Here is a 13,917-nt window from a genome sequence, read left to right on the forward strand (position 1 = left end):
ATATGTGATTGCTTTATCGAACAGTGCGATGTCATCATATTCAACAAGCTGTCCGGTGGATGTCAGACGATTGTTACGGGATGCGGCACCGAATTTTCTTCAGATAAGGACTGGAAGATCTTTTCCATGGTAACCACTCAGTATATTTATTATTGCTTACATTATTTAAGACAACGGTTTTAGCTGAACGTATTTTTTTAAATGTATGAACACAGCATAAAATATTTTACCTTTTAAAATTAAACAATTAAAGGAAGAATTGTAATGGCAAGCTTTTAATATACCGCCTTCGCATTGGGCAAAACATATGTTGACCACACAAACACTTGATAAAGTACCAATTTTATTTTTTTTATACTGTTTATTTCATAATATAATCTGTGTTAAAGGTGTATGAAAATTTCAAAAAAAAATGAAAAAAAAAAGTTAAACACATTTTGAAAAGTGTATCTCCATATGAAATGCTCATTTTTATTTTAATATGACAATACTGTAAAAGAACATAAAAACAATTTAAGGAAAGGAAATATTTTGGCCGTTAAAGATTGCAAAATGGGTTGTTTAGCGTTCAATGTTTTTGAAATAAAACAAAACAAAAAATCATTTTTCAGTTTACATTAATAATTAGCAACACATACTCTTTCTAAGGATATCAATATCATATGTGTCACGTTGCATCAACAATTTATCAATGGCTTGATAAGTTGACTTGATGTTGTCAGTTTATGTTTAAACCTTTGGATACTGAGCTTGTTTCTGTAGTTTTTCACATAAATATTGTATGGTGTATTTGTGTATGTGGATCTAATGTGTTTGCGTCTATAGTTCATTGTCGTTGTGGCCCGTGCCATAAGCCCCTAAACAGGGATTATTTTTGAATGTTCGACTACTGGGCTTGTTCCTGTGTTTTACATTTTATATTATTAAAACAAGGACTAGCTTTTGTGATACATCGGATAGCTTACATCAGAAGTGTTCCAAATACTACACAGGAGTTTCTGAGTTATTTAAAGTGACACTCTTATTCAAAATCAATACATACACATGTATAACAAACATCAATTTTGAGTTTTACACCTTTAACTACGTACTATATAATGCATTAATGGAAAGTATTTATTACCGATAACATGATTGTAACCGGGCTTTAATGGCAGAAATCGCAAAACATATAAAATGATTGGTGAATGCTAAAAGATTTACTGTGGTTTACTATAGTATCATAAGTTAAAAATACCGTGTTTTATGCTCATTTTCTTCAGATTAAACTCGGTATCCTTGATAAGAACCATTGTTTTCGACATTTATTTATCCATTTTGGAATATCAAAACAAGATTATTAATTGTGGTTAATTGTATTTGGGAGTAAGAGTGCGTCTTTAATTAGTTTATGGTATTTTTCAGAATACTGCAAACCCATTAGAAAACACTATTTATGGCTCCAGCAACTACAACGTTACCTCCGAAAAAATGACATGGACTGAGTCAAAAGAATTCTGCGAATCACTCCACGGAACGCTAGCTGCAATCACGTCTCGTTGGGAAGACACCGCTATCGCACAATGGCTCGATGACATTGGCGTGACTGAAGTTGTTTGGCTTGGAGGAACTGACGTCACGGCGGATACCTCATTGATAAGGGTGACTGAGGCTGATCGGCTTTGTGGATGGAGATGGGTGACTGGAGAAGCGTTTAAGTTTCAGGATATGACCCCATACAATGAACCAAACGGGACGCCAGGAAATAATTGCCTCACTAAAAGAAGAAATTATGGATGGAATGATGACAACTGTAAAGAACAATATATAGGTATTTGTGAAATACCAGTATTTTCATAGAGTAATTTTTAATTGTCATTCTTGAGGCTTCATCCAACACTCGGTACATGTATAAGATATAAGTTAATGGATTGTTTTGAAATCAATCATGAAATTATTATATATCATCGCCTTCGCTTTGTATTTCCAAGGTGGCCTCGCTGGTTAAAACTTGGTCATGGAAAGGGTTGTCATTGTAAATATAAAGGGCAGTCGGTGAGATATAACTTCAGTATTCAAATGTAATCGGTTTTGTTAAATACATGGAGATTGTTGTGGCTTTAAAGCATGCTTTTTATGGATTATAACTCTTTGATCATGTGAGCGCTTTTTATCTATCGGATAGCGTCATATATGTAGGAGTTGATATATACTACTACGTTACCATCGATAGCACACTGCTCGATTGTATAATTTTAGTTATAATATTCCTTGAAACTTTGTCATTCAGTATGCCCAAAGCCGCTTTCATCATAAGTATAACTGACGTTGTTTTTACATCCAGCCTGTTATTTTGGAATTCGGTTGCATACTATTACACACGCGGATTTGTTTATAACGATATCACATTTCGCCGGAGAATATTGCCTTCTATTATTGTTTGTTTATAACGATATCACTTTTCGCAGGAGAATATCGCCTTCTATTATTGTTTGTTTATAACGATATCACTTTTCGCCGAAGAATATCGCCTTCTATTATTGTTTGTTTATAACGATATCACTTTTCGCCGGAGAATATCGCCTTCTATTATTGTTTGTTTATAACGATATCACTTTTCGCAGGAGAATATCGCCTTCTATTATTGTTTGTTTATAACGATATCACTTTTCGCCGAAGAATATCGCCTTCTATTATTGTTTGTTTATAACGATATCACTTTTCGCCGGAGAATATCGCCTTCTATTATTGTTTGTTTATAACGATATCACTTTTCGCAGGAGAATATCGCCTTCTATTATTGTTTGTTTATAACGATATCACTTTTCGCAGGAGAATATCGCTTTCTATTATTGTTTGTTTATAACGATATCGCTTTTCGCCGGAGAATATCTCCTTCTATTATTGTGTGTTTATAACGATATCACTTTTCGCCGGAGAATATCGCCTTCTATTATTGTGTGTTTATAACGATGTCGCTTTTCGCCGGAGAATATCGCCTTCTATTAGTGTTTGTTTATAACGATGTCGCTTTTCGCCGGAGAATATCGCCTTCTATTATTGTTTGTTTATAACGATGTCGCTTTTCGCCGGAGAATATCTCCTTCTATTATTGTTTGTTTATAACGATGTCGCTTTTCGCCGGAGAATATCGCCTTCTATTAGTGTTTGTTTATAACGATGTCGCTTTTCGCCGGAGAATATCGCCTTCTATTATTGTTTGTTTATAACGATGTCGCTTTTCGCCGGAGAATATCTCCTTCTATTATTGTTTGTTTATAACGATATTACTTTTCGCCGGAGAATATCGCCTTCTATTATTGTTTGTTTATAACGATGTCGCTTTTCGCCGGAGAATATCTCCTTCTATTATTGTTTGTTTATTACGATATTACTTTTCGCCGGAGAATATTGCCTTATATTATTTGTCACGTGACAACTTCTCCTCTTATGAATATCGAAAACATATACCAAGCATATATAAATAGAGCGTAATTGTTGGATTTTTCTCCCCGGATAATCATAATAACCTCGAATGGCGTAGCTCCGTGTGAAAATACTATTTTCTATGGTCTTAAGTATAATAAGTTCATAATTTTATCGAAATCCAACAACTATGCTTCTTTTATTCTCTAAATTTAAGCAAATGTCAATTAAAACCAAAGAGAAACTAAACGTCGTGACCTCATTTAGCTTAAACGCAATGTCAACCCCACAAAGCGAAGGCTACTTTTCTATTTTTTTAATCAAAACGGAAACCAAAAATTGCAAGAGTGAAATATGTGAACTCCACCGCAGTGAAAATAACAAGATATTTCATCTGAAAGCACAAACTAAAGTTATATAAACCAGCGGGAAGTACAAAATAAAGCCACATACTCTTTAGAAATTCAATCTCTGAATCCGATTGCAACACAAAACAGGCATAGAGCCCTATAATTATTATTCAATTCATAGTATTATTTGCTCTACTTCGGGTTGATTGGAAATATAATTAAAGAAATGCTATTGTTAATTTAGATAGTTAGAAAATAAAGCTTATTGTATTATGGTGTTAAGCAAACATATTCTCACGGTCGCAAGCTATATGTTGGAATGACTTTCTTTTTTCATAAAACTGGGCACATTGAAATGAATTTGAGCTTACAAAAATTACGAGGTCAACTCTGGCTGCTTTGTTTTATTCTGATATGTAATGGCCATTGTTTAAGTCCCATAGGAGATCTTTTCATTGAAATTATTTTCCTTAAAACCAATTTGTTATGGACAAAAACGAACAATAGAACAATTCAGTTTTAAAATCAAAGCAAACACGTTTTATGTGAGAAAATAAAAGGAAATAACGTTTCTAAATAATAGGATAGAATATTTTAAATAATATGATAGAACTATTGTATTATATAGGATCTGTCACATAAAACAATATTTTATGAAACGAGAGCAGGCAATTTGTACGTAAGAGAACCTTTGGCGAGCTCACAAACATGTTTCCTGGATGACATTAAATGTTGTTCTGTGAAATATTTTAGAGTGGCATGTATTTTAATGATACAATCTTTGGCCAGATATTAAACTGGACATAATTTTGTAGAAAGATTTAACGCCTCTAAACCTCTAAACCTATTTTTTATTGATACCAAATATATGATATTGTAAAATGTATGTTATGCATGATACCGGAATAAAAGTTTATCACAAAAAAGAAAGATTTAACGCTAGGAATTTGGCTTAGGATAGCATAATTAAATTACAAGCTAATCTAAAATGTTTTACACTTGAAGAAGCAGAAAGCAGCGTATTCTTTTATATGCTTAGAAATATTAATACAACCTTTCTGTCAAAAAAGATATTTACAAATTAACGCCACTAACATGTTTGTTTATGCCGGCTGTGTCCCGTGGTGACCGATGTGAGAACCCCGTTAAAGTCACGTGATTTCTCACCATGTACACTGTAAATTATAAAATATATGTTGATTTAATTCTTAAGTAAATTTGATATTGAATCAGGTTATTGTTCACAGATTTTATGTGGGCAATTTTGTTTGAAACTTGAAATTGAATTATATTTCCTACTATCATAAATACACAACAAACAGCATCTGGAAGATACTGATTTGAAAAGAGTTATGTAATTTCAAGCCAAAGTAATTTCAATAGCGCTGCTATCACTTTTCGACTAATTTGAACTTTGCTAAATATTTTATCATTAAATGAGACATTTTTTTCACATTTCACACAAAATTTATTTTTACATGCCTGACTTTATCAATCGCATACGAGCCCCTTTTAATTGTTTATGCCTTTCTTTTTATTGATGTGTTTAAAATACAGAAATCGAAAATATGTGTACATACTTGATATTTTGATATGTTATATACGTTGATTTTTGTACTTTAATTGACGTAGGAAATTTCGAATGCCATTTTAACAACCATTTTGTTATTGTGGTTAACCGTCAGTAAAAGTTTTTTGGTAGTATTTTCTTAAAAAAAAATGCGACCTTAAATAGTCCATTTCACTGAAAGTGTTAGTAATGCTCTTGAAAGCAGAGTGATATTGAATTTCAATTTACGATGTTTTGCTCAATTTAGTACCTTAAGTTTGTGATTTTCATTATGATGATATAATTCTTTTTTTGCATATTTTGAAAAATCATCGCCAACATGAACTCTCTGAAAAAGTGTCTTTTTCATTGAATTTTCCATGCAAAAGTAGTCCCCCTTAAGTCACGTGATCTTGCATGTCAGAAATGTGGTTGCGTTTTACTTCTAAGCCACTGTTGTTCGACAAAATAGCATTTACTGAAAGGGATTTTTTTTATAAAAGTTGTTTTAATTTACTTTGTAAATATATTCGGATTTTATGTTAACTACATATTATCATTGCATTCATTATTTCAATACAAAAACGCCGTTATACCAACTTAAGGTCATTATTGTTGTTGCTGTTGTTGTTGTTGTTGTTGTTTAATTCAACATTTGAATCCTGTGAGATGAAGAAGACGATATATAACAAATATATAATACCAATTTATAAAATTATAGGTAGTAAAATTGACGCAGATAGTTATAAGACCTTGCCTTGGTCGACTTTCACAGCTGTTCTGAATAATAGAGAATATATCTAAATTCTTGAGTGAAAAACACACATATATAAAGCAGATATAAATAGAGTGTAAAATACTTTATATATTAAGAAAATCGTTCAATATTATTTATGATAAAACATGAATGTTCACTGATATTTATTGTTGACTACTTTGCAAAGTTATATACTCGGTTCTGAGCTGTTTGTGATGAATATAAGCTTATGGTAGTCTTTTGAATATTCGGTACTTATTTTGTATATTAATCATGTGTTAAAGTAAATTTGACAAGGTGCCAATTACTTGAGTAGTCATGTGTGGTATTCAATATGCAGCTTTGGTCAATCTTATGACCATACATCAGTGACTTTATTCACTGCATAGGTCGGTTATTTATCATGTAATCCGATTAGCTACACCGCTCTTAGATCCAATCAATACCAATATATTGAATACCACTCCTGACAGATATAAGGCAAGGAGGCTATTGTCTCATTTTCCCTTCCCTATTTGTATGAATGATCCGACACAATACGTCTCATTGCTTTCAAAGGTTTACCTACATTGTCATTATATCCCTTTATTTGTTTAAGTGTAAAATAAGTTGTGGTTTATATCCGGCTATTTTAACAGTTGTATGATAATGCTTCTGTTATTTAAGCTGCATTCTAACCTAACGCTTTGTATGCTATGAACAACTATTGTAAACTGTGGTGACATATAAATGCCTCTTTTTTTCCCGTACCATTTATTCGCCCAACTAAAGAAACCCTTAGATAGCATTCCATTATATTTAACCAGTACCTATTCTTCCATATGATTTATAAGTACACGGTTTGGTGGAAATTAAAAGTGTTGGTCCCTAACTAGTACCTATTCGTCTTAATGATTTGTAAGTACTAGGTATTGAGGGAATTACACGTGTTGAGCAATTGAGAACATATTGCTTATATGTTTTTTTATGGTCCTTATTAGTATAGCTAGAATGTTGTGTTATTGGAGTGAAAGGATTTTTTAATATTGTATTGCACTCTATTGTCGTTGTCTACTGTTAATGTTATTAAAGCTGCACTCTCACATATTTACCATTTTACAACTTTTTTATTTTTTGTCATGGACAGAGCAAATTTTTGCGTAGATATCTGCAAATCAATGATATAAGATTGCTGACACAAAATCAGATAATTCGAAAATTAATGTTTTATGGCTTAAACCGTTACTAACGGTTTACGAAAAATACATAAATCATCAATTTTTGAACTTAAATATGAAGTTCTCGGTTCTGATTTTTTGTCAGCGGTCTTATATCACTGGCTTTCAAGGATTTTTGCAAAAATTGGCTCGTTCCGGGACAAAAAAAATAAAAAATGTCTAAATGCTCAATCGGTGAGAGTGCAGCTTTAATGTTATTAACACTCCAAAGAAATCTATGGTAAAAAAATATAAGGATGATCTTATTTTAACAATGCTTCGTTTAGCAAGATTAGTACATCTAAGACTATTGCGTGATCAAGATTATATGATTATATATTGGTACCAACTATTTATAACACATTGAAACATACAGGGAAGAGCCTAGTGGTCAAAACGTAATATAAACCTTCTATAAAGACACAAGGTAAGAGCCAAGCAAAACTGATCAATTTCATATTTCAATATGTTGTATACGGAAGTCTATCAATTACAACAGTGTTTGAACAAAGGTGTCAGTCTTCGTTAACAACCTTTTGCACAGGCACAGAACTCGGCATTGCCATGTGAGCACACTTGTAGCAGATCGGATTTTAAATTCAAACTTAGAATTTTACATTCCACGTTTTTTTTAAACTCTTTAAACGCTTTGTAGTGTTGTTTTTGCTGTTTTTTGTTCATGCCATAGTCACATGCAAGTACACTATGTGTTGACTGAATAAACTTGAACATGAACTTTGATTCGAATTCCTCTTTACTTTTTTAACCTGTTAATCCCTAAATATACGCTGAGCTTTTGAGTTCATTGTTTTAGAGGAAGTGAACAATTATGCAATAATATATAAAACATAACAAAATGAATTTAAAAAAAAAAATATTTTGGCCATGAAAGATTACAAAATGGATCGTTTATCGTCCAAATTTTGTTTGCATAGAGAACAACAATAAAATCTACAATTATTTATCATCTCGTATAAAGTACTGTTGGTCATTTAGTGTACGTATATCATTAGTTATCAACAATAAATACTATTTCAGAGGATACCAATATCATAGAGGTCAAATATAGTGTATATATCTTGTGTATGTATCTATGGTACTTTATACTATTCCAAAGCTTACCAATCTCATATGGGTTACGTGGCATCAACAATTGACCAATGGCTCGAAACACCGACTACCTAATTTGCAAATCGGTAAAAAATCCGGCATTTACGATTGAAAACAACTTCGGATGTATGCCGGTTCATCGATAGAAGTAGTTAACTAAAAACAATAACAGAATAATCTTAGTCGTATTTCTATGATGGTTAACATCTGTTCTATTTGAGACATGCTCTGGGTATTGAAATTAACACGCGATCAATGGTATAAACATATTGGTCACGTGGCGTCATTTCTGTAGGAGGTGTTATAATTAAATCACACTGTAAGTAGCTAAAGGTGTTAAAAATATACACCAGCAGTGACCTCATATCACGCGTGGACGTCTGTCTGCAATACTTAAATGCGCTTTCTTGATTCCTTTTCCGCTTGAGACATTCTTGTTTGACGACAGATCCCGTGGGAGTCCATTCGTTGACGGCCTTATAATATATTCGACATTTTACACAAACATTTGATTTTCAGCGACATTATTTAGCTTTCATTCCGTGAACTTATTGTTTTTCTTAAGCGCTTACAAACATCGGAGAATAAGGCCGTTAAGTCATTGATGTATCTGTCCTTAACTTTATTTTATTAAAAGAAAGGTTCCTTCCCTTTTCATACAATTAGACAATATATCTACTTCGGATTTGCGTTATCACAATCATTTTCATTTACAATGGAGGTTTATTCTAAGACACTTCGACTTAAATTGAGCGATTTACCCAAACCTTAGTACCTGTTCAGAAATAGAACGAAAAACAAACTGTATTCCCAATAATGTGAAGTTCCACAGGTAAAAAAGAGTTACGCTTATGTTTAGCGTAAATAATCATTATTGATCAAAATCAGAATGCATCCCGATTAGATTACAAACATAACTATAAAAATACATGCTTCCTTAGAATTCACAGTGCATGTCGCTTTATTCATTAGTCTGTGCATAGTCATAATCTTGGATGCATGTCAAAACCGGAGCGAAGACCCAAAGAAAAGCTGACTCCATAAATGAAAATGGGAAATAAGAATCAAAAACAGGAAAGTTAGATACTAGAATGTTTTAATTAAAATGTCGTTAGCATTGAATGGCACAGAGTTTGTTTACACACATACGAAACGATTTAAAGGTGAATTTTAGCCTAAATGTCGCTGAAATTAAGAATAAAGTAGTTCTGCTCAAGCCAGAGTGAAAATGATGAAATGTTATCATTCACAAATATTTTCAACCCTTTCGCCCATACGCATATACTAAATAGAACTCTTCATTTCATTTGTGTGCCTTTCAGTCATATACCAAGGTCACTGCAGGACAATACAATAATCTGTTATAATGGCAACATGATGGAATAAACGGATCCGTCAACTATAGTGAATAAACTCCTAAATGGCTGCTACCGTTAACGAGCAGGAAAAAACACACGCCTGCCTATCACGTCATTTTATTCGTGTGTTTTTAAGCTACCGATTGTAAGCACAAATCGAAACGTATCATCCCTGTTTTATTCAGCCTAAATCATTGCATTCACTGGCTTCTTCCGGGTAAGGGAGCCCTGTCTAAAGGTAATGCGGTCGATGACATTATTTTTATAAAGGAAATCGCGTATTGGGCCCCTATTTTGCTATTTCGATGGCTCTCCGGTCACTAGGCATCAGTTCACAGCAGTGCTAAAAATCGGTCTCAATTCTTGACTATACGCGGTGCAGTTCTGATTGCTTTAGGATTAGTGCAACCACTGTTCCACTGTTAACGGCATTATTGCTGATCAGTAACAGGGGGCCGGTGGATGGCGTTCACAGGCTAAATTCACCCGAATGTGGTCAGCCTCTGCAAACTATTATCAATACATTAAATCTTGCCGAATGTGTGATCCGTTTCAACCTAATCGACATAAAAGATAATACTAAAGTTGCTAAATCGTCACTTGTCATAAGGCCTAAAAAAAAATATGTCTGTTTCCTGTAACATGCTGAAAAAAAGATGGGTCGGTAGGTAGGGATTTTTTTTTTTTTTTTTTTTTTTTTTTTTTAAATGTCAGAATGATCCAATATTCAAGTTTATTTCAGGTGAATTATTTTAATAAGAATTCAGTGTGATATATAGATTCAATCTTTCTGCCACTTATAAGCTAAAACTGCTAGCTTGACAGCCATCAAAACATAAAATACATCATCATTGTAATAAATCAAGACTTAGTGATTTTTTTCACATCTATATATAGGTGAAGCTTGACAAAGAAACAGCATTGTTTATCAGTTATTTTTAGCCATGGTACATGTATTTCAGTTGTAGAATGCATCCTGTTGAAGGGCAAGCCATGGGTTCGACTCCCAGCAGTGGCAACATATGTTCACCAGGGAAGCAGTTCATCTTTAGACTTTGCAAATATAACCCAGTGAAATAGTGAATCAAAGAACATTTAGACAATTTATTTTTGGCAAATGTTTTAAACAAAACTTTCAAAATGCATACATTTTCTAATAATAAAACATGATATTATTGCACAGACTATTTTAAGATAGACTGTGTAATAATATCAAGTTGTATTACAATTAAATGTACATGAAAACTATTATAAAATAAAATGCTGTTACAACAAGAACAGGCAAGAATCTCCACAAAACATAATTTTATATAAATCAATACTTCGATTGATAAATGACTAGAATCAATGACTAAACCATTTAACTCTTAGAGGCTGTCAGAATTGTACAGATCTTTGGGACCAGTGTAGACCCATTGTCTACGCTGTTCACTGCTTGGACACTTAAACCTAACCTGCTGACTCGACAGCGAACAGTGTAAAATAACAGATTGGACTGGAATATGTTTAAATAGACTAGAATCAGTATCAAAAAAGCTTAGACTGACTAATAAAAAGTAATACCATTTTCTTTTTTAAACAGTAAAACAGCAAAACTAGTACACGTACAGTACCTTAAATAGTTTCCACAACTTATTTTTTTAACAATTTTCAGTGTTTTGAAGATCTGCTGTATTAGATCCACTGTTCATTCTGTAAAAATCTCAAGCACGATAATCAATGTAACTTTCAATAGAATACCTGGTTGTTTTTTCCTTTTCTGGACTTGACTGGACTACGGGGGTTAAAACATTCCCAGAGTCAAAACTTGGTAAAATATGTTCTGACTCTGACGAACATATTATTTAGTTAATGCATCTTCGTTATGTAATCCAGTGCATCCTTGTCAAATTCCAATATGCACCAGCGATTGTTTAGTTGCAACGACATCTTTCTTACTTTAACTTTCACTTTCAGGTTTATCTTTTTTTCCGGAAGTAAACAAAAACATTGAACGTTCCTATTGCCAGTATTGCAACATCGTATTTTTCATAAATGGCAAAACCATAACAGTTTTGTTATAGAACCACGGACCTATAAACCAGGTCCGTGATAGACCTAAACTATAACACTGACAACGATCTACGTAGTTCTCCTTTCACTTTCATTAAAATTGACAGGAAGTTAGTTAGCGTGCACCTGTTTTCCGTGCTTTTTAGACCATGTGGTATGAAAAATGTTTATTTTTCTGTTAACTCATTAAAAACCTATAAGAATATTTTTTAATTAACTGGAGATATAATAAAAAAAAAACTTAAAATAAATTAACAAAATATATCCTAGCATTGTTGTTTTTCAAAACCATTGCACTTAGCGAAAAAGCGGAAGGTATCCGTTAATTTGCATAATGGGCGGAGTTAATATTACGTCATTGAGTTTGAGTGCTGCTAATTGACAAGGTTACCGATCAGATTCCAGATCGATAATCACTTGTCACTTCGGGTGTTAATTGCTCTTGCGGGTTAAACAAACATTCAGATCATGCATTGAGGCTCCTTTCAGATGATACCGACTCTCACACCGAAATATCCCGTGTCAAAACTGATGCATATTACAAATGGATGATGCGTTGATTTCGGGTCATTTACGATTCCTGTGCGTCAAAACCCGGGAGCTCGGGTCAATTGAAAGCCCTGCAGTTTAATGTCACAGCCATTAAGGTTTTTGCCATTGTTTTAACTTGCCAAACCGGAAACGTTTGTAACTATGCAACGATTCGGACACTACCAAAATATTTAAATTATCGTTATCATCATAGGCCAGAGATCGCTAAAAAATCTGACTTTTCGAATTTTGGGGCATAAAAAAATTGCGGTCGGCGGTAAAAAATTACGGTCGGTCGGGTTACAGGAAACAGACATATTTTTTTTTAGGCCTAAGCTGTATCATTTTTCTAACGGGCTAACCCAGGAATCTCCAATTCATTCTGGTTTATCGGTTCATCGATCATTAAAATCTTATACCAAGGGCAATACTGCGGACAGACGGCTGTTATCCCATCCTCAAAATGCATTGAAATAGTCTAGCAGGGTTACGGGAACAACGTCCCTTAAAGGCAACAATTCTGAAGTGCCTTCTCATTGCTGCATGCCTTATTTATTTTAATATACGGCACCATCTGAGACCATTGGCTTTATTCTTAATCTGTAAGTTTGGAAGCTGAATGGTTTGTGAGTCCGTCCGCAAAAGGGTGAATAGGTATGCTGCAAAATCTACATTGGCTATAATTAAAAACACACATAGCTGCGTGACCCCTTGTTGTATTTTTGCTGAGGGTACCCAAGAGAGCTTCCTGTAAAATTTCATTGAATTTGGAGTGGTAGTTTCAGAGGAGATGCTTTTTTAAAGCAAAACAGGAAGTTGGCCATTTCGTTGATGTTTCTGTTGTTGTTGTTGTTGATCAATCGTGACCTGTTGTTTTTTGGTAGAGGGTAACCTAAGGAAGCTTCCTGTAAAGTTTAATTGAATTTGGACTGGTAGTTTCAGAGGAGATGGGTTTTTTAAAGCAAAACCAGGAAGTCCGCCATTTTGTTGTTGTTGCTGTTGTTGTTGTTGTTGATCAATCGTGACCCCTTGTTGCATTTTTGTAGATGGTCCCCCGAGGAAGCGTCCTGTAAAGTTTCATTTAATAAGGAGTGGTAGTTACAGAAGAGATGTTTTTTTAAAGCAAAACAGGTAGTCAGCCATTTTGTTGTTGTTGTTGTTGATAAATCGTGATTCTTGTTGTATTTTTGTAGAGGGTCACCCTAGGAAGCCTCCTGTAAAGTTGCATTGAATTTGGAGTGGTAATTTCAGAGAAGATGTTTTTTTAAAGCAAAACAGGAAGTGAGCCATTTTGTTGTCGTTGCAGTTGTTGTTGTTGTTGTTGAGAAATCGTGGCACCTTGTTGTATGTTTGTAAATGGTCACCCTCGGAAGCTTCCTGTAAAGTTTCATTGATTTAGAGTGGTAGTTTCAGAGGTGATGCTGTTTTAAAGCAAAACAGGAAGTTAGCCATTTTGTTCATGTTGCTGTTGTTGTTGTTGTTGATCACTCGTGACCCCTTGTTGTATTTTTGTAGAGGGTCACCCAAGGAAGCTTCAAGTAAAGTTTAATTGAATTTGGTTTTGTAGTTTTAGAGGAGATTATTTTAAAGCAAAACAGGAAGTTGGCCA

The sequence above is a fragment of the Mya arenaria genome, chromosome 5 (assembly GCF_026914265.1).
Source record: "Mya arenaria isolate MELC-2E11 chromosome 5, ASM2691426v1".
Lineage (NCBI taxonomy): Eukaryota > Metazoa > Mollusca > Bivalvia > Myida > Myidae > Mya > Mya arenaria.